At 34.5% G+C, this 26,570-nt stretch overlaps 1 protein-coding gene across 9 annotated transcripts in view; it reads left to right on the top strand.

The window, feature by feature from the left end:
* The window catches only part of LOC106504458 (uncharacterized), a 1,793,907-nt gene that overhangs the window by 647,472 nt on the left and 1,119,865 nt on the right, over positions 1 to 26,570 (top strand). For 8 of the 9 annotated variants that reach the window (XR_014810743.1, XR_014810742.1, XR_014810741.1 and 5 more), the window contains one exon: positions 13,704 to 13,818. The gene's annotated coding sequence lies outside the window, so the exon portion shown is untranslated. Of the gene's footprint in view, positions 1 to 13,703; positions 13,835 to 26,570 lie in introns of those variants that run through there. The other variant, XR_014810747.1, reaches the window with a different exon arrangement.

Raw genomic sequence — 26,570 nt, 5'->3', positions numbered from 1 at the left:
GTTGGCATAGATTTGGTCATAGTATTCTCATAACACTTTTACCATTATAAAATCAGTAGTGACAACTACTTTCTAACTACTGATTTTAGTAATTTGATTTCTCTTTCCTATTCTTTCTTTCTCTCTCTCTGGTTCAGTCTAATAATAGATTAGTGAACCACCTTTTGATTTTGTTGATTTTCTCTATTTTTTTTCTATTTTCTAATTTATTTCCACTCTAATTTCTATTATTTCTTCCCTTGTCCTTGCTTTGGGGTTATTTTGCTTTTTCACTAGTTTCTTAATGTAGAAGATTATTCTTTCTAATGTCCTTTCTACTCTTCTTTTCTAGAATCTTCTTCTTGACTACCATTATGCATACTTTTGTACATTTGAAGGTGTCCAAGAGTTCTTTGAAACTTGTTAGTTTTATGTATTCTCTTTTCATTCTGTTTCGCAGAAATAATTGAAAACTCTTAATTGACTTATCTTCCAATTTGTTGATTATTTCTCTTGTCAGCTCAAATCTGCTTTGAACATTTCTAGTGAATTTTCATTTTGATAATTCTACTTTGAGCTAAAGAATGTCTATTTAGTACTTAATTGTTTTTGTCTCTTGATAGTCTCTAAACAGTAAGATATTGTTCTCATACTTTTATTCTTCAGATATGACTTCCTTTAGTTTTTGAAAATATTTACAATAGCATATTTACTTTTTTCTGGTAAGTCCAACACCTAGTTTTCCTAAGGGATGGTTTTTCACTGGATTCATTTTTTTCTTCTTTCTTGTATGTGAGCTATATTTTTGCTTCTTTGTATATATATCATGATATTTTTTATAGAAAATTGAACATTTGAAATAATGTGGATACTCTGGAAATTAGACTCCTATTCATCACCACATTTTTTGTTGCTATTATTGGTATTATTGGTATTATTGGTATTTGTCTAGTGATTCTCCTGGGCTGATTTTGTAAATTTGATATTATTTGTTATATGTGGCGACCAAAGTTTTTGCTTCAGTTAACTTAGTGGTCAACTAACATTTGAACAGAGTTTTCATTAAATGCTTTCAACCAGTGAGTCTCCCAGCCTTTGCAGAGAGGCTTTCTGTATATGATGGTATGTGATTTCAAGTCTCCAGGAATTTATATATATAGTTATGCCTTATCTTCATTTCTAGATTGTGCAGATCCTAGATCTCAACTAGAGGTGAGAGATGGTAATTTTGTGGTATTCTAGGACACATACCCAGGAATATTTTTGAGCCTATCAAAGCCCAATATAAACATCTCATAACATACATTTTTCTTTTAAGTTTTTTGGCTACACTCTGGTTTAAACAAACTGGTATCACTGAGTCTGGGAGCTTCAAGAGTAAATAATTTATGCTGATTGTTTTTAACAAACACCTGGGGTAAGGCTTTCCTGCTATGCAAGCCCTGATTCAGGTCAGATGAAAATAATTTCAGGGAGTCCTTTTCCAGAGATCTGCTAGAGAGTTCAGATGGTGACAATTCCCTGGGTCTTTTACGGCAGCTCCAAAGCCATTCTTTCCCTTCCAGTGGCTATTAGGTTGTGCACCACTCTAACATACTAAGAAAATTAAATATAAATTAAGAGAAAATATTTTGATCTTACCCCAAATTCAGCTATTAATAATATACTAACAACATGTACATCATTATGTTCTGCAATTGAAAACTTTATGAATTTTTGATTGATATTGTCTTTTCTATAAGAGTAAAGAATAGAATATAATATCAGAATTAGCATTGTATGATAATGGGAATACTCCATATTACATCCCATGGCTATAAAAAGGAGGTGTTGTTGAATATATGAAATAGATATCGTTTGAAGGAAAGCACAAGGTATAAAAAAAATGATTTTTATGTTTAAGGATCAAGAATGTCTTAGTCCTTGTTTACAGAACAAAAACAGAGTCACAAACTTAGAAAACAGACTTATGATTACCAAAGAGGAAAGGTATGAAGGAGGAAAAATTATGAGTTTGGGATTAATGTATATACTACTCTATATAAATTAGGTAATCAACAAGGATCTACTGTTTAGCACAGGAAACTCTGCTCAATATTCTATAATAACCTACGTGGGAAAAGAATCTGAAAAAATATGTATATATAACCAAATCAATTTGCAGTACATCTGAAGCTAACACAATATTGCCAATCGACTATACACTAATATAAAATAAAAAGAACATCTTCATCAACTTAGGCTGCTATTACGAAATACAGTGGATAGACTAAGAGGCTAAAATAATAGATATTTATTTCTCACAGTTCTAGAGGCTAAGTCTAAGATCAAACTGCTGACAGATTCAATTCCTGGTGAGAGTCTTCTTCCTTGTTTGCAGATAACTGTCTTCTAGCTGTATCTTCACCTGGCAGAGAGAAATATTTTTTTAGTTTATATTTAATAACTTTAACTTTATTCTTCCAAGGATACTTATTCCACATTGGGTCCCTACCTTCATGACTGCATCTAAACCTAATTACCTCCCAAGGGCTCTATCTCCAAATACTATCACAGTGGGGGTTAGAGCTTCAACATGTAAATTTTGGGGGACACAAACATTTGATCAATAAGAAAGCATAATGTAAACAAACATCTAGTTTTCTAACTGAGTGCAGAGGATAATTCTTGATATTTAATATTTTATAAGCCATTGAGGAGAAAAAGATAATCAGACAAGCAAGTGAAAGACATTGATTTGGTCCTCGAGTTCAGTTTCCAGTTTAGTGTCCAGATAGAGATATAGAACAGTCACAGAATACAGCATTATATACATTTCACAGTAGCAGCCTTGTGATGTGAGGATATGCTGGAGACCACTTTTGGATTACCTTTGATATTTTGAGAAAATCCTTTCTTTCTTTCTTTTTTTTTTTTTGTCTTTTTGTCTTTTCCTGGGCCTCACCTGTGGCATATGGAGCTTCCCAGGCTGGGTTGAATCAGAGCTGTAGCTGCTGGCCTGCACCACAGCCATAGCAACGCCAGATCCGAGCTGCATCTGCAACCCACACCACAGCTCCTGGCAACGCCGGATCCTCAACCCACTGAATGAGGCCAAGGATCGAACCCACAACCTCATGGTTCCTAGTTGCATTCATTAACCACTGAGCCACGACGGAAACTCCAGGAAATCCTTTCCAACTGTTCTCCCCTCCCACATGCAAACACCTTCTCTTAAAAACAAATTTCTGTGCTTTCAAGAGAACATATTTTCCAAATGAATTAGCAAATACTTTCCAAATATCAAGGCTAAAGAATGTTTGTTTGCAGTTTTGTTTTATGTAGGTTTTAATAATTTTTTTGTTTATCACTTTACAAAACTGCTTAATTTGACTTTTTATTACCATATAATCCTCATGTTCTCTGAATAATATCATAAAATACAAAACCATATTTGTGTATTAATAAAGTATATTTCCCCTTTGATATTTAACATATGCTTTATTGTAGGTCTCTCATGGTATCTCTCATGTATTTATGTTTATGCAACCTTAGCATAAAGGGAGTTTCTATAAGAATATTTAAAATACAGACGCTCAGCAAAATTCCTTCTTCATTAGCTCCCTTTTGAGGCAATAGAAAACAAAATATTTTAAGTAGAGCAGTTTAAAATCTCACATTTTATTTATATCAGGATTTTCTTTGATGTGATACCTCTACATTTTTTATGTAAATAAATACAATCCAGGGATTGATGATATGCCGTTGGGTTTTCTTGATGTAAAGTCATAGAATATTTAAGATGTTTAAGACCACACTTGTTTAACTAATTATTGGATCCATCTTTGAAACCAAGTTAGCCATAAACTCTATCTTCCAACACTGAAAAAATCGAAGACATGCTGTGAACGCCTTCATTTTACATGATTCCTTTGAAATTAATACTACAGGCTTCTATTAACTAGGCATTGTGGAAAGAATACTTTAAAGAATTATAGTGGAGGAAAGTCATAGAATTTGATACTACTACTTATTAGTTGCTCTAGGAGATGAGTGTGAAACTTAATTTGTCTTAATCAACGTGAGGTGAAGAGAGCACAAATTAATTTGACATGCAGATTTTGTGCTTTCATAATGATGCTAAAAGTATTCTGTTCCCAAGAAAAAATATATTCATCACATAGGTCAATGTTGCCTGTAGAAACATTGTGCACATCCTTCTGAATTGGGTAAAATCTCTAATCTAGCCCTATTGGTCTTCTTGCTAATAAACTGATAAAGCAAAACTGACTGCTTTCCTCAAAGCCATTCTGACTAAGCAAGGCATACCACAATGCAGGGTCGGGGAACAACATGTTTAATTTTGAGAAAAACTTGAAAATGGTAACTTTACTTTAGCTAGTAACAGTCCTCAAACAAAACTTTGAACTTTCACTGAGTCCCTAGTGAAAGCAAAGAAATCTCTAACTTCTGCAATTCTGATATCTGCAGGTATGATAAACATGATAAAACTGTTACTTTCCCACCATGAACAGCCTTTTAAATTAGTAACTACATATGTGTGGTTCTGTTAAGAAAAAGTTACTGTGAATTGTCTTCAGAAAACTCAGTACTTTGAAATCTGTACTCACTTAAAATATTGCAGGTATTTTATTATCTATGACTTTGTCTTCCCTTTCAGAAAAATATACATGTAAGGATAACCTGACCCCCTTGCTGTACAGTGGGAAAATAAAAAAATTATAAAAAAAATAAAGTTTAAGAATACCAAATCTGAAAAAAAAAAAAAGAAAAATATACATAGCTAAAAATAGAGGAGGAAAACAGACCTACGTAACATAATGCCTGCTCAGGTAACAACTATTTACCATAATAACTCTTGAATATTTTTGCTATGTTTTCAACAAAATCTTCTTTTGTTCCAGTGTGATGACTTTTCAGTTAAAAGCACACTAAATTAATATGCTATAAAAAGTAAAACTTTGACATTTTAATTTCAGGCAAAGACATACTCAATAATTTACTTGACAAAACAAATCCTAGAAAAATAATAGAAAAAAAATAATTGAATTGTGTCCAACGTCTGGATGAGCCCAAAATGTTTTTCTTTTGTGTATATGTCAGTAAAAGGGATGGATAAATAGCATCTTCTTTTTTACTCTTGCATCTCTTGTGCACATGAACAATTTCCAAGTATTCTGAAGTACTCTTGTGTTTGACTGGCTTTTCTGTTTTGCTCTAATTGTATTAAGTGAATTTTGAATGCAGGGTAACCATGAGCTACAGAGAAGCTGAAAAAGTGGTTATGAAAATGGTGCAGAAAAAGAATGCACCATCCAAAAAAAAATGACTGCTTCTCATATCTTTTCTGCAACTACTGTCAAGTCTTTTCATTCTTAATAACAGTAAATTTATGTTATATAACTTTTATTTAAAATCTGTATTTTTTTGCCTATTGTTTTCCTTATATAAGCATTTTTATTATCAATTGATATGTTTTTCTATCTCTGAATATATTAGTATATCTATATATGAAAATTTTCAATACTTTTCACTTAGTGGTGAGGTTTCCAGCAATGAATTCAGGCTTTTAAGGAACAGATGGATAAATTTCCAGTGGTCATTGCAAAGAATATTTTTATTCCTTTTGATCTAGAATCATACTTTGATTCATAGACTGAAACACCCTTTATGAATAATTTCTGAATATGCATGCCATTTTACATGGAATTATCTAGATGCATCATTTTTGATTGGCCAAACAGAAGGCAGAAAACAATTTAAACATGTTTAAATGATACTTTAAGTCCTTTGCTTTTTAAAATCAAAGTAGTTTATAAGAAGCAAATAAGGAGTCTTAAAAAGAAAATTTGCATTCAGCCATAAGAGTTCAATGTTCATACTTTGTCCTCTGAAGACCAGCACTTGTCCTTTCAATATATAGCACTTATAGAAGATGGTTTACAGAGTCAGGACATCATCTCTTTGCATAAAGTGGCAGTAACCATGTTGGAAAATCCAGTGACACTCTACTATGTTCCAATGTGATGAGATATATCAGAGCTTAAAGACACAGTTATCACTTCAGAAGTGTTTTGTGAATATGTTTGTTTTACTAAACATTGAAACCAACATTGTCAGTACCAGCTCTGTAATGCAAAATTTATCTTTATATACAATGCACAGTTATTTGGGCCTGTCAGTATGATTGCCATGGTGATTGTCTCCTTGATGAAAATACTAAAAGAAACACTATGAGTGTTCAGTAGGTACAACTGTCTGACTTTTAGAACTGACAAATTATTAAATATCTTGGTAAAATAATATCATTTCATAAAAGGAGGATATAATTATATCACAGTGACTTGAGGAGCATTTAAAATACCTAACATATAATGTGCATTCCTGTATTCCAGATGCAAAGCATATGTGTATTATTATCTAATTTATCCTCAAAAAATGGTGTGAAGGTGTTATATGTTTTCTGTGAATAAGAAAACGGGGGCTCACAATGATCAGGTTCATTGTACAATATACTACAGCTGATGCACTGTGGAGCCAGTACCAAAGTCATTGTTTAAAATTTATTTCAGGGGCCTGGCTGTAAACTTATATACCATACCTATGTCTTTAAAGAATGAGATATTCCATCCAATTCTGCTCCCAATATTTCTGATGAAATCCTTTCATGTGAATTCTTCTTACTTTTGTAAACCCTTTCAACCACTTCATCATCCATACCAAGATTTATAGCACCTATGAAATCTTAATTCCAATAATTATTCAGATATTCAAAAATAACTATTGAACACTCTTGCTGTGCCAGTAACCACTCTAAGTGGTGGGGATACATCAGGAAATGAGACAAAAAAGATCTCAGACCTCAAAAACAAGAACATACCAAGTATTAATAGGTGCTAAAAACAACACAGTGGTGTGAGAGAGAATAACTGTGTGTGAGAGCGGTTAACTTCTAGTCATACTATCCTAGCGTTCCAACTTTCTCACTTTATTTTCATCACTTTGATCACATCAGGATTTTCATTTCCTAGATTTTTTCATTCTCACATTGTGTAGCCCCACACCATTTATCCAATTTCACTTACTTTCTTATATAGTAGAGCTTCTGTAATTCAATATGTCAACCACTTTCTAGCTAACTTTTTCATTTCCCTTATTTTTATTTTGCCTTTGCCCTACTGACATACAACCTTGAGTTAAAACTATCAACTACTTTCTATAGGAGAATTATGCTATGTTGCTTGAGCCATTAAAATGTATTGTCTCTATCTTCTGTTAGACCTTTAGCATTTCTCACCTATTTTTGTGTTTGTCACAGACCAGCTTTTTGTTCTTTGTTCCTATGTAGCTATTGAACAACATTATTGCTTTCTCATAGTCTCTACCCCTGCTTCTCAAAGTAACAGGTTATTTGCTTACTTTACTCTTAAAAAAATTAGATATATCAACTTTCTCAGTGGCATGCTCTAATGTCGATGGCATTTTCAGTTACTTTTCATTTCCTTTGTTCTGCCTTCCCTGCACATTTTAGAGGAAGTATTGGCCTTCCTTCAGTTTACTTATACTATATTCATAGATTCTTCTTTCTTCCCATGGGCCTTTATCTATCCATTATGCAGCTTTGTCTTCTAAGCAAGTTCATACACTTATGCCACTCTCAAAACATGAATAATAATGATTTAATCCTCAACATTTATTCCTATTTCATTTTAATCTCTTTCCTTCTTCATTTCTCCTTTGAATTAAATGTAATTTGGAGGAGTGTTTGTTTAGTGACCTTAATGCTTGAGGCTGCAGGGTGCTGAAAGCCAGATGATTCTGTGGTCACTGTAGGGTGGAGGCTTTCAGGCTGACCAGAAACTTGTGTCTGCTGGCCAGCACCCACCTCCCCTGGGCTATGCTAGAAGAAAACAGAGTAACCCTTATTTTTTTGGCTGAACCTTTTATAACCCCACCCCTTTTCCAATAGCATAATCCTGCATAGTTTGAATCCTCACTAAACTAACTTAGGTATTCCTAAATGTCCAGGCTCATATTTATAGATAATTACCTTATTTTTATTTATAAATATCCATAGTTCTGCATAAAAACTATATTGATACTTTAAGCTCTAGTTTTGGGGGGTTTTTACTTTTTATTTTTACAGCTATATAGTATATTAGCCATGTATTCAAATACTTATTTACTAAATTTCCTGATGGTGGACATTTAGAATATCTTTAATAAAGATACTGAGTAATAAAACCACTCAGTTATAAAGATTCTTGTTTATAAACCCTTGTATTAAAGATCTATTTTCATTATAGTATTTTATTTGTGGATAATGTATCTTTTCCCTTCAACTGCATTCAAATTTTGCCATTGTCATTGTCATTTGTCATTGTCTTTCATTTTCATAGTTTTATATATATAGTCATATATATATAGACTTTTTAGGGCTGCACCCACAGTATATGGAAGTTCCCAGACTAAAGGTTGAACTGGAATTGCAGCTGCCAGCCTATACCACAGCCACGGCAATGCCAGATCTGAGCTGCCTCTGTGAACTACACCACAGCTCATGATAATACCTGATCCCACTGAGCAAGGCCAGGGATTGAACCCACAACCTCATTGATACTAGTTGGGTTCATTACTCCTGAGCAACAAGGGGAACTCCATCTAGTTATATTGATATCTGTCTAGATATCTATCCTGCTACATGTTTGTTTCTCAAATGTAAGAATTCATGTTTTTCTTCAATTATGGAAAATCCTTAGCCATTACTTCTAAAAATATTTTTATCTCAGTCTTTTTGTTCTCCAGAATTTCTCTTTAGATCTTCTCATTCTGTTTTTCATGTTTCTTAATCTCTTTTGTAATTTGGTTAGTCTATATCTCAATGTTAGATTCTAGAAATTTTCTTAAGATTTGTCTCTTTATTATTTATATTTTTAGTTATCTCTATTTTGCTGCTCCACTCAGCTATCCAGTTTAAAAATTTTTAATTTTTCATGTCTATATTTTTATTTTGCTTCTTCTGAAAGTTCTAAAACTGAAGGTACTCTGACTTTCTAACTTCCTGCTCTAAACCATGGAGAAATATATCTATATATTTATATAAATATGAATATATATCTATCTATAGATTGATTTGGAGAAATATATCTATATTTTTAAATTTTTCTCCCTTGCATCATAGATGGCAGGTATAATTTCTGGAATTCATTTCTATAAATCTCAATTTTTTTTACTACACCCATGACATATGAAAGTTCTCTGGCCCGTGCCACAGTTGTGGCAACACCAGATCCTTAATGTGCTATGCCACAAGGGAACTTTCTTATTTTTTAAATTATATTGATCATTTTGGGTTTTTTCATCTTGTTTTTCCAGAGGCTGCCATTTAAATCTTCTAAATTACTAATCTTTTTCAGCTGTGCCTAAGGTATTTATATGCAAATGGCTTTGCTTTTAGTTCTAAAGTCCAAAATTTTTTTAGAACTATAGTATCACGGATTTAATTTTCTTTTTAACCCACCAGATGTATTATTTAGAGTTTTTACATTTTTGTTATTGTTCTAATAACTGTTTTCTGTTACTTCTTCTTATTGAGTTTGGTGTTCCCCTAATGATAATTTTATAACTTAACTTATATGCTCATCTTTGTTTTTGAGTTTCACCCTAGTTATTTTTTGATGCTCTACTAGTTTTTCATATCCTGACTCAATGGGTCATGGGTTAGGGTGAGATCTGCTACCAGACACTAGAATTTTGACTTCAGGTTATAAGACCTCTTTGCTTTTCCAGAGTCTTGCCAGTGGCCTGTCACTTCAGTTAAAATTGCTTAACTATTGCTCCAGGGTCAAAAGCAAGTTGCCAACACTTAAATAAGATGTTCAGAAAGGGTTTGACCTACTCAGCTCATAAGGCTTCCCAAACTCTTTAGTCTTCTGATAGTACTTTGCTTGTTTGTATTTCGGAGTTATTACAGATTTTTTTAAACAAAAAATATGTACTTTTGAAGCAAGAGATTTAAGAGTATGCTTTCATAATCATTTTGCCATTTTAGTCTTTTATTATGTTTTCATCACAATATCACTAAGGATAATTAATCCTTTTCTTCTATAACACAATTGATTTAAGGCCTCTTAAACTGTCTTCTAATTTCTAAATCTTCTTTAGTCCTTGTTTCCTTCCTTCGACTCATGTGACTTTTGAATTCTTCTTCCCTAATTCTTTTGTAGTTGGGATTTGTATGTTTTATTTCTGACTAAATTATTTCTATTTTTTTTTTGCTTTCTAGTAAATTTTATTTTATTTAATTATTTTTTTGAACATGTAAAGAACTGAACATATTTGAGGTATATGACTAACTCAGTAAGTTTTGGGATCAGTATACACCAATGAAAACACCACCATTAGGGCCATAGACATATCCATCAACTATCAAAGTTTCCCCCCACCCCCTTTATTATTATTAGTTTTTCCCCATGAAGATAATACTCCATATAATCCCATTTACAATTTCATGAAAAAGAATAAAATACCTATGAACAAGTTTAACCAACAACATGAAAGATCAGTATATTGAAAACTATAACTATATTGGAGTTCATGTCGTGGCTCAGCAGAAACAAATCTGATGAGGAACCATGAGGTTGCAGGTTTGATCCCTGACCTTGCTTAGTAGGTTAAGGATCCAGCATTGGCATGAAATGTTGTATAGGTCATAGACATGGCTCAGATCTAGCGTTGCTGTGGCTCTGGCATAGGCCAGCAGCTACAGCTCCAATTAGAACTCTAGCCTGGGAACCTCCATATGCTGCAGGTGTGGCCCTAAAAAAAAAGACCAAAAAAAAAAAAAAAAAGCTATAACTATGATGAAATATATTGAGGAAAACACATATAAATGGAAAGATACTCTATAGTCATGGATTCAAATAGTATTGTTAAAATGTCCATACTGATAAAAGTGATTTATAGACTGAACCCCTATCAAAATTCCAGTGATGTTTTTCAGAGATGAAGAAATCCTCCTAAAATTCATGTGGAACCACAAAAGACCCTGAGTAGTGGAAGCAATCTTGAGCAAAGAAGAACAAAACTGGAGGTGTAATACTTCCTGATTTCAAATTATATCACAAAGCTATAACATTGAAAACTGTATGGTACTGGCATAAGACCTGACAATAGACTAATGGAATAGAAGAGAGCTTAGATAAAAATTCACAGCTGTATAGTTAACTAACTTTTGGCAATGTCTCCAAGAATATAAAGTGGGAAAAGGATAGTTTCTTCAATAAATAGTGCTGTAAAAACTGGATATCCATTTGTGAAAGAATGAAGCTGGACCCATATCTTATACTACACAAAAATCAACTCAAATTGGATTAAATGTAAGACCTGAAATCATAAAACACCTTGAAGGAAACAAAGGAAAAAATCTCCTTGACACTGGTTTTGTCAATGATTTTTTTGGATGTGATACCAAAAGCACAGATAACAAACACAAATATCAGACAGGACTACATCAAAATAAAAAACAAACAAACAAAAAACTTAGCAGCAAAGGAAACAATCACAGAATGAATAGGCAGTCTACATAATATGAGAAATTATTTGCAAACCTGACAAGCAGTTAATATCTAAAATATATAAGAAATGCCTATAACCCAACAGCAAAAGAAAGAAAGAAAGAAAGAGCATTGCAAAAATCGGGGAAAGGTCTCAAATAGACATTTGTCCAAAGAAGACATACAAAGAACAATTATATGAAAATATGTTCAGTATCAGTAATATTAGGAAAATGCCAATCACAACTACAATGAGATATCACTTCATACTTTTACAAACGGCTATTATTTTTTAAAGAAAAGATTACAATTGTTAGTGTTGGAGAAGATGTGGAGCAGAAAAAAACATTTTATGCTGTTCATGGGAATGTATATTGTTACAGCTGTTATTAAAAACAATAGAGAAGTCCCTTAAAAAAATGAAAAATAGAACTGTCACATGATCCAGCAACCCCACTTATGTGTTTGTATCTAGAGATGAAGTCAGAATACTGAAGAAATATCTGCCCTTCCATGTCCACTATAGCATTATTCACACTAGCCAAGAGATGGAAACAACCTACATTTCCATCAATGGATGAAAGGATAAAGATGATGTAATATATACAGGGGAATATTATTCAGCCTTAAAAAAGTAAAGAGATCCTGCCATTTGCAATAACATGGATGGACCTGGAGAGCATTATGCTAAGTGAAATAAGATGCAGAGAGATAAATACTGTACGATTTTTTAAAAATGTGGAATCTAAAATAGTCGAATTCAGAAGCAGAGAATAGAATTGTGATTTCCAGGGTTTGATGGAGAGGGAGTAATGGGGAGATGATGATCAAAGAATATACAGTGACACAGTTTCTGAATCATGCATTTTTTTCTTAGAGAAACTTCTGTGTTAGTAAATGATAAAAATTCCCAGAGTGTTAGTCCTCAATTGAGCATCAGTGTTTTCCATACTCAACAATCATCCATGGTAGCTTTCTCGTATAAATGAACTACCACCTAAACCTAGATCTTGTCTAATACATTTAAAAGCACCTAAATTTTTTATTCTCAGTATACACTCTAAATTGTTAGCCATTAATCTTGTGAATTTATTTTAAATATGTGATTGCATGACAACTTTGTCATTCCTGAACTTTTCTTAGAATCTTAGATTGCAAGAATTTCTCTATAAATACTAATAACATCATAAAAAAGCAATAGCAACAAAAAATAAAAAACATGTTATAACAGTTTATATCTGAGAAGTTCATGAAATCTGAGTTTTGTCTGGAGGCAAATTGACTTACTGCACACCATAGATTATTCCAAAATATTTTTGTTCTTCATTTTCCATAATGGAAACTACTCTTATAATATTCCAGGCACAAAACACCTGCAAAAAACCATGGTTATTAAAATCAAATATTATTCTAAATAGCAAATGCCACACCACATTTTCTCCAACTATTTGAATTTTACCTGAAGGAAATGTTAATTTGGAGAGATTGGTATACTGCAGATAGTTTGCCAGGTGTGTATGACAAATTATGCCTTGCTGATGCTACTGGTCTCTCATCCAGAATGCTATCCAAAATATTCATCACTAATGATCATGTATTCCTTGCATACAATTCTGGCAACTGAGTAGAATATTCCGGGTGGGGTTTTCAGGAACAGAATATTTGCATTCTTGATATGAGAGACACTTCTTTCATTTCTGAGTCTCTTTGGTTTTCTCTTCTCTGTCATCATAAGCTCTTTGCAATGTCTTTGGGCATTGAGCCATTTTGGTGTGATATATAATTTGTTTTGTTTGGTGGTTTCTTATCATGCATAGATGAAATGACTTTTTTATCACTCATTTAAATTATTGTTTTTCTCTTGTGATGGATTTTTGCAGCTTCTGTATTTACTTTATTACTTATCACTAAGGCATGTTTTCTCATCAGGAACCCAGAAGAGGCTTGCATTTAGTATTACTTCATCATCATTCAGCAGCATTCTAACAATATCTCTACTCAAAGAAAGAGGCAAAAGTCTATGTATTAGTTTTAGTGAAATAACTCCTTCCTTCCTCATAGCATCAGCCTGCATTACAAATTATTTTCAACTGCTATAGACTATATTAACATAGTTAATTTATTTCCCGTGCCCTATATTTTATACGGTTATGATTTTATCTTGAACAGAATGGAAGAAGCAATAAAGTGACATGAGCAAGGAGCAGTTTTCTTCTCATCTTTCCAAACTCAAATGTGGATCTAAATTTTATATGGAAAGCTAAACTTATCCCTGAAGATTAAAGTAAGTAAACTATGATCAAATTTTTGAAAATTTCTCTAATGTAATGGGGATCTTACATCATTCACCAAAAAAAGAAAGATAAAGAAAATAACCCATTAAAATGTTGAGATATATTCTTAGTATTCCTTAGTATCTATATTTCTTCTAAATTTTTTACTTAGTTAATTTCAATGGAGCTGAGTTTCATCATTCATTCATGAAGTTAAATAATTGGGAAGAAGTTTTAAGTACTTTTATTTATTTATTTATTTATTTTTTATCTTAACCATGTTTTATTTTTAATTTTTTTATATAATTTTTTTATTTTCCCACTGTACAGCAAGGGGGTCAAGTTATCCTTACATGTATACATTACAATTACATTTTTCCCCCACCCTTTGTTCTGTTGCAACATGAGTATCTAGACAAAGTTCTCAATGCTATTCAGCAGGATCTCCTTGTAAATCTATTCTAAGTTGTGTCTGATAAGCCCAAGCTCCCGATCCCTCCCACTCCCTCCCCCTCCCATCAGGCAGCCACAAGTCTCTTCTCCAAGTCCATGATTTTCTTTTCTGAGGAGATGTTCATTTGTGCTGGATATTAGATTCCAATTATAAGGGATATCATATGGTATTTGTCTTTGTCTTTCTGGCTCATTTCACTCAGTATGAGATTCTCTAGTTCCATCCATGTTGCTGCAAATGGCATTATGCCATTCTTTTTTATGGCTGAGTAGTATTCCATTGTGAATATATACCACATCTTCCGAATCCAATCATCTGTGGATGGACATTTGGGTTGTTTCCATGTCCTGGCTCTTGTGAATAGTGCTGCAATGAACATGCGGGTGCATGTGTCTCTTTTCAGTAGAGTTTTGTCCGGATAGATGCCCAATAGTGGGATTGTGGGGTCATATGGAAGTTCTATGTATAGATTTCTAAGGTATCTCCAAACTGTTCTCCATAGTGGCTGTACCAGTTTACATTCCCACCAACAGTGCAGGAGGGTTCCCTTTTCTCCACAGCCCCTTAAGTACTTTTAAATTGTCGTAGAGATTACACATCTATCCTGTTTGTTAAGATCCTCCGAAAAGTCCACTTCCTTCCTTAACAACTACTCTACATCTCTCATCTCTCACTGTCAGTATTTTCTAAGGCCTAACTAAAATTCTGATAATGATTTAAGTGTATTTCATTTGTTCATTCAGAAGCAAATATAACAATTCTTTTCAGCAAGTCACAGTGTTAGTCTCTGTAAAGCATGTGTATTTGAGTGAGATACTGATCTTGCTCTTTAGTCCCCTTATTGATAAGTAATTAAACAACTGAGGAAACTAATGACAGAAAACATTCACATTGTGACATTATTCAGAAAATATTCAGTTTCTTTCAGCTGGAGGGATAAGTATATACTCTTGAGAAAAGCTGAGCTGAAGATGTGTCAGTGCTTAAAGAGTTCTACTGAACAGTTGTCCAAGGCATTAGGACATATTATTTAAGAATAAGATGCCAAGAGAAAGAAGTTAAGAGTTTATTCTGGTAGGAGCAGAGCAAAAGTTTGTTTGTATCCAAGTTCTCTCTTATGGTTTCTGGCAATCTACAGAAACATTTCTAAGCCTCAGTTTCTCAATAAGATAATGAAAATAGCATATAGATTTTAATATATTTGTGAGGACAAATGAGATATTATAGTTTTTGGCAATAAAAAGTGATTGGTAAAAACAAAGCCAATATCAATAATGATGATATTACAATTATGGTGGCAATAGGGAACAATCAAGAAATTTTGAGCAGTGGAGTGTGATTATAGCCATATTTCAAGAAAATTAATTCAGGAATTGCATGTAGAAGTAACTAACACAAGGGCAATATAGGAAGCAAGGATATTAGTTTTATAAAAAAAATATGTATTCTAGATTTTTTTAAGACTCAGTTAAGGATAGTGACAGTAATGAAGAATGGATATGAGGAAGGTTATGGAGAAATAATTAAATAATGGAGAAATTTTTTAAAAATTCTAAGCACTTTAGGATTTTATATATTTAATTAGTCTTTATTAAAAAAAAACCCATTGCTTTTGCTTACTATTTATATTTTACAAACTCTGGTAACTGCCGAGACTCTTGCCATGTCTCTCTTGTACTACAGATTAAAATACTTAAAACCTTCATCTCAATCAATTTCCATAAAGCTTTTCATAGATTTGCATTTGGCAAGTAATAACCTTATCACTTGAATAATTGAATTATATAAAATTTAATTTAGGACACATATTAAACTAGTAAATAGATCATAATAAATTATAATTTTACTTTCCTTTCATTCCTTCAAGAAATAGTCATTTCTGGCAACTGAGTGGCAGGAGGAATTTGTCTTGGGAAATTCTTCTGTAGCAGAGTAGTGTAAACTTAAGGAATTTTGGTAAATATATTTCATGGCACTTGAGAATTTATCCTCAGGAATTAAATGACCTTTTTTAATTCAAACATGATCATTTACTTGGGCAAATTACTTTTTCATCTAAGTCTTAGCTCTTTATAGGATAGAGATAATAAGAGAACTCAAGCCATAAGTTTGTTAAGAGTAAATAAAATATATATTTACCACATTGTCTGCTCCTCAAATAAACATTACAATTGCTATTATTATCATTAACATTGTTTCAGTGGAAAGTAGATAATCTCCATTTGTTGCCCCTGAATTGTTCATGGTCTTATTGTGCTCTATTTACTTCAATTCTTAAACATAAACTGATAAAGGAATGAGAAATAAATTAGTTTTTATTACTGAGTTTGTTTTTAAAAGCCTCAGCTTTAAGGGCATATGTTATGTGTTGTCAAGATGCAAGATCTGTTGTAGTATTGCTCAAATATTCTGAGTTCATGAATCAAATTTCTTCCATATTGCTGGCCAGGAAGGAGAGTTAACCTCCAAATAATCTTGGAGTCAATTGTTTAAAAAAATTGAGTTTTAAGACATGATCTCGGTTGATTTTGGACTCAACTCCTATTCTGCTTCCTGAGGGCAAATATGAAATCATAATTATTGTTTTGAAATATATCACTTTTCTCCCTCCTCTGACTGATTAAATCTTACACTGGTTTGGTTTTAGTTCATCTGCACTCAAGAAATTTTGTTTCTATGTTATATACAAATAGTCAGAGAGTAACAAGGCATGAGGAACCCTGAAACAGATCTGTATCTAAAGAGTTTCAAGCACATGTCAGAGACTGCATAATTTCCTTTGGTGGTCTGCTGATGTGCTTATATTCCCTTATTTTCTGAAGATTATGTCTATCCTTGATCCTTCTGGCTGAACTTCAAGCTGATTTAATCTCATTCTTTCCAATGTAGACATCAAGAACATCTGGTTACCATTTCCTCCTTACTAATTTTTTACACATTTGAAAACTATTAATACATTCACCGCTAAATTTTCTCTTCTGCCAACTAAATTATTTCAATTTCTTTAATCTTATCATTACTCAAAAGGCCAGTGTGCCAACTCCTTAATCATGTGTGTGGCTTGTGTATAGCTTCTTGTTTACTTCTGCAAACCCACTGAAAATTAGGCACTTTAAAAAGATAGGATGGGGATTAAGATGGCGGAATAAGAGGACTGGAGCTCAACTTCTCTCCTAAAAACAACAAAATTCACAACTAAAGACTGAGCACACTTCACCAAAATGGACCGGAAACTTAAAAAAGATACCCTACTCCAGAAGAAAAAGAGGAGGCCACATCAAGAGGTAGGAGGGGCGATTTCACGATATAAACAACCCCATACCTCCTGGGTGGGAAACTCCACAGACTGGAAGCTAATGGGTTCACAGAGACTCACCTACAGGAGTGAGAGTTCTGAGCCATACATCAAACTCTCACGTGTGGGGATCTGGCACAGGGAGAAAGAGCCCTGGAGCATCTGGCATTGAAAGCCAGTGGGGCTTGTGCACAAGAGCTCCACAGGACTGGGGGAAACCAAGACCCCATTCTTAAAAGGTGCACATGAACTTTCACGTGCACTGGGTCCCAGGGCAAAGCAAAGTCTCCAAGGGAATCTGGGTCAAACCTGACTGCAGTTCTTGGAGGACATCCTGGGAAAACAGGGCTGAATGTGGCTTGTTGTGAGGGAGGGGCATTGAAGGCAAAGCTCTCAGGAATATTCAGCAGCAGTGCCTTTCTCTGGAGGTGGCCATTTTGGGAAAATCTGGCCCCTCCCGTCAGCCAGCCGGCTGAGAAGCCCCAGGGCAAACAACAACCCAGGTGGGATCACAGCCCCACCCCTCAGTAAACAGGCTACCTAAAGATCCCTCAGGCACACAGCTGCCTCTAATCCCATCCAGAGACTAAGCCCCACCCACCAGAGGGATTAGAATTGGCTCCACCTACCAGGGGACAGGCATAAGCTCCTCCCATCAGGAAGCCTACACCAAGCCCCCATACTGACTTCAGCCACAGGTGGGCAGACATCAGAAGTAAGAGAGGCTACAACTCTATTACATGTAAGGTCACCACACCAAAAACCTATAAAAATGAAAAGACAGAGAACTATAACTCAGATGAGGGAGAAAGGAAAAACCCCAGAAAATCAGCTAAGCGAGGAGGAGATTCTCAGCCTCAAGGAAAAAGACTTTAAACTGTTGATGCTGAAGAAGATGCAAGACATTGGAAATAAACTGGAGGCAAAGATGGATAATTTACAGGAAACACTGAGCAAAGAGATGCAAGATATAAAACTTAAACAAGAAGAGATGCAAAATACAATAACTGAAATAAAAAATTCACTATAAGCAGCTAACAGCAGAATACAGGAGGCAGAAGAATGAATAAGCAAGGTGGAGGACAGATTAGTGGAAATTACGGATGTGGAACAGAAAAGAGGAAAAAAGATTGAAAACAAATGAAGAGAGTCTCAGAGAACTCTGGGACAACGTGAAACGCACCAACATCCGTATTATAGGGGTGCCAGAAGGAGAAGAGAGAGAGAAGGAGACAGAAAAAATATTCCAAGAGATAATAGCCGAAAACTTCCCTACCATGGAAAAGGAACCACTCACTCAAATCCAGGAAGCACAACAAGTATCATACAAAATAAACCCAAGGAGGAACACCCTGAGACACATACTAATCAAACTGACCAAAATTAAAGACAAAGAGAAAATCTTGAAAGCAGCTAGGAAAAAGACACAAATAACATACAAGGGAACCCCGATAAGGCTATCAGCAGATTTTTCAACAGAAAATCTGCAGGCCAGAAGGGAGTGGCATGATATACTCAATGTGATGAGAGGAAAAAACCTCCAACCAAGATTACTCTACCCAGCAATGCTCTCATTCAGATTTGAAGGAGAAATCAAAACCTTCACAGATAAGCAAAAGCTGAAAGAATTCAGCAACACTAAACCAGCCTTACAGCAAATAAAGGAACTAAAGGAACTTCTATAGGCAGAAAAGAACAAGAGAAGAAGGAAAAAGAGCAGCAAAAACAAATCCAAAGTAATAAATAAAATGGCAATAAGAACATACATATCAATAATTACCATAAATGTGAATGGACTGAACGCCACAACCAAAAGACACAGACTGGCTGAATGGATACAAAAACAAGACCCATATATGTGCTGTCTTCAAGAGACCCACTTCACTTCTAGGGACACATACAAATTGAAAGTGAGAGGATGGAAGAAAATATTTCATGCAAACGGGGATCAAAAGAAAGGTGGAGTAGCCATACTCATATCAGACAAAAGAGACTTTAAAATGAAGAATATTTTAAGGGACAAAGAAAGACATTACATAATGATCAAAGGATCAATCCAAGAAGAAAATATAACAGTTTTAAGTATCTATGCACCCAACACAGGTTCACCACAATATATAAGGCAACTGCTAACAACCTTAAAAGGAGAAATTGACAATTACACAATCATAGTGGGGGACTTTAACACCCCACTTACAGCAATGGACAGATCAACCAGGCAGAAAATCAATAAGAAAACAAAGGCCCTGAATGAAACATTAAAACAGATGGACCTAATAGATATTTATAGGACATTCCATCCAAAAGCAACAGAATACACATTCTTCTCAAGTGCACATGGAACATTCTCTAAGATTGACCATATCCTGGGCTACAAATCCAACCTCAGTAACTTTAAGAAAACTGAAATCATATCAAGCATCTTTTCTGACCACAATGCTATATGACTGGAAATCAACAACAAGAAAAAAACTGCAAAAAACACAAACACGTGGAGACTAAACAACATGCTACTAAACAACCAATGGATCACTGAAGAAATCAAAGAGGAAATTAAAAAATACCTAGCATCAAATGACATTGAAGATACGACACTCCAAAACCTATGGGATACAGGAAAAGCCGTTCTAAGAGGAAAGTTTATAGCAATACAAGCCCACCTCAGGAAACAAGAAAAAGCCCAAATAAACTTCTAAAGCAGCTTGAGAGAGAAGAACAGACAAGACCTAAAGTTAGTAGAAGGAAAGAAATCATAAAGATCAGAGCAGAAATCAATGAAATAGAAACAAAGAAAACCATAGAAAAGATCAATGAAATGAAAAGTTGGTTCTTTGAAAAGATCAACAAAATTGATAAACCCCTAGCCAGACTTATCAAGCAAAAAAAGAGAGAGGACTCAAATCAATAAAATTAGAAATGAAAAAGGAGAAGTAACAACGGACATCACAGAAATACAAAGGATCATAAGAGACTACTATATGCAACTATATGCCAATAAAATGGAAAATCTAGAAGAAATGGACAAATTCTTAGAAAAGTACAATCTTCCAAGACTAAACCCAGATGGAATAGAAAAGATGAATGGACCCATCACAAGAACTGAAATTGAAACTATGATTAAAAAACTTCCAACACAGAGTTCCTGTCATGGCGCAGTGGTTAACGAATCTGACTAGGAACCATGAGGTTGCGGGTTCAGTCCCTGCCCTTGCTCAGTGGGTTAGTGATCCGGCGTTGCCGTGAGCTGTGGCATAGGTTGCAGATGCAACTTGGATCCTGTGTTGCTGTGGCTCTGGCGTAGGCCGGAGGCTACAGCTCCAATTTGACCCCTAGCCTGGGAACCTCCATATGCCATGGGAGCGGCCCAAGAAATAGCAAAAAAAAAAAAAAAAAAAAGTCCAACAAACAAAATTCCAGGACCAGATGGCTTCACAGGCGAATTCTATCAAACATTTAGAGAAGAGCTAACACCTCTCCTTCTGAAACTATTTCAAAAAATTGCAGAAGAAGGGATACTCCCATACTCATTCTATGAGGCCACTGTCACCCTGGTACCAAAACCAGACAAAGACTCCACAAAAAAAGAAAACTACAGGCCAATATCACTGATGAACATCGATGCAAAACTCTTCAACAAAATACTAGCAAACTGTATACAAAAATACATTAAAAGGATTGTACATCATAATGAAGGGGGATTTATCCCAGGGATGCAAGGGTTCTACAATATCCACAAATGTATCAGTGTGATACACCACATTAACAAACTGAAGAATAAAAACCATTTGATCCTCTCAATAGACGCAGAAAAAGCCTTTTACAAAATTCAACACCCATTTCTGAAAAAACCTTTTACAAAATTCAACACCCATTTCTGAAAAAACCCTTCAGAAAGTGGGCATAATGGGAACCTACCTCAACATGATAAAGGACATATATGACAAACCCACAGCTAACATCATTCTCAATGGTGAAAAGCTGAAAGAATTCCCGCTGAGATCAGGAACAAGACAAGGATGTCCATTCTCGTCACTACTCTTCAACATAGTTCTGGAAGTCCTAGCCACAGCAATCAGAGAAGTAAAAGAAATAAAAGGAATCCAAATTGGAAAGGAAGAAGTAAAAGTATTGCTATTTGCAGATAACATGATACTATACCTAGAGAATCCTAAAGACTCTACCTGAAAACTGTTAGAGCTCATCCACGAATTGGCAAAGTCGCAGGATGCAAAATCAATACACAGAAATCAACAGCGTTTCTATGTACTAACAACAAAAAGCAGAAAAGGAAATTAGGGAAGCAATCCCCTTTACCATCACATCCAAAAGAATCAAAAACCTAGGAGTAAACCTACCTAAAGAAACAAATGACCTGTACTCTGAAAACTACAAGCCACTGATGAAAGAAATCAAAGATGACACAAATAAATGGAAAGATGTACCATGCTCGTGGATTGGAAGAGTTAATATTATCAAAATATTATTAGAACACTCCCTAACACCTATGCTACCCAAGGCAATCTACAGATTCAATGCAATCCCTATCAAATTACCAAGGACATTTTTCACAGAACTTGAACAAAATATTTTAAAGTTTGTTTGGAAGTACAAAAGACCCAGAATAGCCAAAGACATCCTTAAAAAGAAAAATGGAGCTGGATGAATCAGACTCCTGGCCTTCAGACTATACTACAAAGCAACAGTCATCAAAACTGCATGGTACTGGCACAAAGACAGAAATACAGATCAGTGGAACAGGATAGAAAGCCCAGAATTAAACCCATGCACTTACAGCCAACTAACCTATGACAAAGGAAGCAAGATTATACAATGGAGAAAAGACAGCTTGTTCAATAAGTGGTGCTGGGAAAACTGGACAGCCACATGGAAAAGAATGAAATTAGAACACTCCCTAACACCATACACAAAAATAAACTCAAAATGGATGAAAGACCTAGATATAAGACCAGACACTATCAGACTCCTAGAGGAAAACATAGGCCAAACACTCTCTGACATAAACGACAGCAACATCTTCTCAGATCCACCTATCAGAGTATTGACAATAAAAACAAAAATAAACAAATGGGACCTAATCAAACTTAAAAGTTGCTGCACAGCAAAGGAAACCCTAAACAACACAAAAAGACAACCCACAGAATGGGAGAAAATCTTTGCAAGTGAATCGACTGACAAGGGATTAATCTCCAAAATTTATAAACACCTTCTGCAGCTCCATACCAAAAAAACGAACAACCCCATGCAAAAATGGACAGAAGATCTAAACAGACAATTCTCCAAAGAAGACATACAGATGGCTGAGAAACATATGAAAAGATGTTCAACGTCACTCATTATTAGAGAAATGCAAATCAAAACCACTATGAGGTACACCACCTTACACTAGCCAGAATGGCCATTGTCAAAAAGTCTACAAACAAGAAGTGCTGGAGAGGGCGTGGAGAAAAAGGAACCCTAATACACTGTGGGTGGGATTGTAAATTGGTGCAACCACTGTGGAAAACAGTATGGAGATTCCTCAGAAAACTGAACATAGAACTACCATTTGATCCAGCAATCCCACTCCTGGGCATCTATCCAGAGAAAACCACAACTCACAAGGACACATGTATTCCAGTGTTCACTGCAGCACTATTTGCAACAGCCAAGACATGGAAATAACCTAAATGTCCATTGACAGAGGAGTGGATCCAGAAGATGTGGTAAATGTACACAATGGAATATTACTCAGCCATTAAAAAGAACAAAATACCAGCATTTTTAGCAACATTGATGGACCTAGAAATTATCATGCTAAGTGAAGTCAGCCATACAATGAGATGGCAACATCAAATGCTTTCACTGACAGACTGAACTTCTTTGCAGAACAGATGCTGACTCACAGACATTGAAAAACTTATGGTCTCCGGAAGAGACAGTTTGGGGGTTGGGGGGATGTGCTTGGGCTGTGGGATGGAAATCCTGTGGAACCAGATTGTTGTGATCATTGTACAACTACAGATGTGATAAATTCATTTGAGTAATAAAAAAAAAGATAGGATTTTCTGAAAATGATAAGCATCACTCACGAACAGGTAGAGAAATTATGCTTTCTAGAGTTTATTTTCATAAAAATTTTAAACTGTGACCTAAAATATGCTAAATCACTTCTAGGATAATTCTTTCTAGCACGAGCTTAAAAAACTCTCTACTTCTATTATTTGTCTTCTCCCGTTAAATTCCATAAACTATAATCCCATACACAGTCTTCAAAATGAATTACCCGCTTAAAGGAAAGACTGTTTTATCTAGAAATTTAAGATGTTTCTATCAAAATATGAGTTTTATAATAATCGTAGAGTAAGAAATAGAAAACATCACTAAGTGAAATTTTGGTTAAAATTTTTTTAATATAAAATATATTAAGTACAGAAACATTTATGAATAAATCTTTCTCTATATCTGTTCCCCTGATGTCTAACCTTTAAAATTTTTCATAGAAGCCTATGCTTTGTATTTATAGAATTCATCACAGTTTGGAATGTTATATTTCTTTAAGTAGTTAACATCTAGTCTTCCACCATACTTTAATCTCCCTGAGAGAAGGTGTCTTGGCTATTATTCTTGAACTTGCGTCTCTGGTATTTAATGCGTATTAGGTAATGTTAGAAATATTTGTTGATCGCATAATTAATGATGTGTTATTTGGCCTTGCATTTGAAGATTCAGATACACAGTTGATATTTTCCTATTAAGTCTGATTTGCTATTTTTATTTATTCCATTAAAATACATGATTAAAAGGAAACATGATCTAGGAGGAGATAATATGTCATTATTGAATGTTAACATATTAACCCAATTTTATTGACCTATTTTTAAGAAGAAAGAAAATTCCTCAAAAAGTAGGAGTTAGCAGAGAGCATTTTTGATGCTGGGCTTTTCCAGGAAGCCCATATGTCTTAATTTGTTTACTTCTTGTTTCTGTAGGCTAGAAATGTAATTTTCAGTAATGTTTTCATAATATTGTAGCATAAATATACTAAAAATATTTTTAAAAATAAGATAAACTAATAAAAATAATATAAAAAATTATTAGATTCTAGATCCATAATCATGCAACTTGAAAGAATTTACTGTATCAATAAAATGTAAATTATTATTAAAATATATATAGGTATATATAATACAGTATGTCATGGAAATGACATAAAACTGGTGTAGTATTACACTAAGAATTAGAAAATGAATTTAGGAGTTCCTGTCGTGGCGCAGTGATTAATGAATCCGACTAGGAACCATGAGGTTGCTGGTTCAATCCCTGCCCTCATTCAGTGGGTTGATGATCCGGCATTGCCATGAGCTGTGGCATAGGTTGCAGACGTGGCTCGGATCCGGTGTTGCTGTGGCTCTGGTGTAGGCTGGCAGCTACAGCCCCAGTTAGACCCCTGGCCTGGGAACCTCCATATGCCGCGGGAGCGGCCCAAGAAATGGCAAAAAGACAAAAAAAAAAAAAAAAAAGAAAAAAAAGAAAAAAGAAAATGAATTTAGTCAAGGCTGTGTCACTGATGCTTTGTAAAGTTGAACACATTTCTAACCTTTCCTATGTTTTAGTTTTCAAATCAGGAAACTGGCCTTATACATACTTTTTAAAACTTTCTTAGACAGCAAAATGTGTAATCTTTACTCTTCTCTATCCTTCAACATCTGTGTAAAATGGCATCCTAGTCCCATATGGAAATATCTCCTCTACTCTTTCCTTGTTTCTATCAGTCTACAAATACAAGCTCTAGTTCTATTTCATATGCGACTAAGGCATTGTTTTAAGTCATTCTCTCGCCTCCTTCCACGATTGCCTCTCTTTTCCATATCACTGCTGCCAAACTCAGTTTTATGAAGCACTGGTTCTCTGCCAAATTGCCTTGTTATGGAACTTATGATAGTTCATTACTATTTATCATGATGCATCTTTTTAACTTTTAGAAACCTTTTGGACCTGTCTTAAGTGGATTTTGTATGTTGCTTTCCAAATATACAATTCCCCCTTACTCCTTCTTCTCTGATGCATAAGTATGCCACTGTAGACAGCTCAAAATGAAACAGAACATGTTTTTCCAGGTCCCTTGTACACAGAGGTGACCATGTGGCATGATTTTGGATAACAGGAGGTTTTGCCTAACAGCAGGATTTTACTAGAAGCTTTTAGGAAAAGTAGCTTTCTCTTTGCCTTTCATCTCTTTGCCTACTCTGCTGACAATACAGAAACTTAAGTTGTAACCAGAAGCATAAATAAAGGTGGTAAGACTGGCTGAACAAAAGAAAGAAGGATTCAGGATCTAATAGTGCCTTAGAGCTTCCATACTGTCCCCGAGCTGTCTACCTCCAGATTCCTTGCTTCATGGGAAAAACATAATCTCTTCTTTGGTTAAGCCACTGACATTAAGTCTCTTACATGCAACTAAATATAATAAACAGATACTGTTTCTACTAATTCAGCCTCATTCCCATTGGCTCCCCTAACTCATCTTTGTGTTATGCCCTTGGACTTCCCTTCTGTCAATTTTTATGTTTTGGGTTATATAATTTCACCTTTTACTACCCACTCTGAAGAAAGGTTCTTTCTATTGACAATTAGCCTTTCCGTATCATAGACATTTCTTTAATACAGCTGAATTCTCACCTTTTCTGTGAAGCCTCCTTTAACAAACCAACCAGTCTTTGAACTGCTACAGCACATATGCTTTCTACTATACTAAATTAAGCTATTATTTGTTCTATAATTTTGTTCACTTGTGTTAACTTTAACACTCTGATAATTATGCATTCTTTAAGGGCTGGGGTTATTCCTAAATTTATTAGGGTATATATTCCGAAAGGCAGAGGCAAATATTATATCCAAATCTATTCACCATTTTTCTCTTCTTCCTGCACCACTTATATGTCACAAATTATCAAACATAGGCTTCAGAAATATTAAATACATATGTGTACATCTATATCTATCTATCTATCTAT

The sequence above is a fragment of the Sus scrofa genome, chromosome 7 (genome assembly GCF_054392235.1).
Source record: "Sus scrofa isolate SSC_HxYL_T2T_F1_AM1 chromosome 7, Sscrofa_HxYL_maternal_Yorkshire_Landrace_v2.0, whole genome shotgun sequence".
NCBI classification, from domain to species: domain Eukaryota; kingdom Metazoa; phylum Chordata; class Mammalia; order Artiodactyla; family Suidae; genus Sus; species Sus scrofa.
This window is presented reverse-complemented; position numbering and strand designations above follow the sequence as displayed.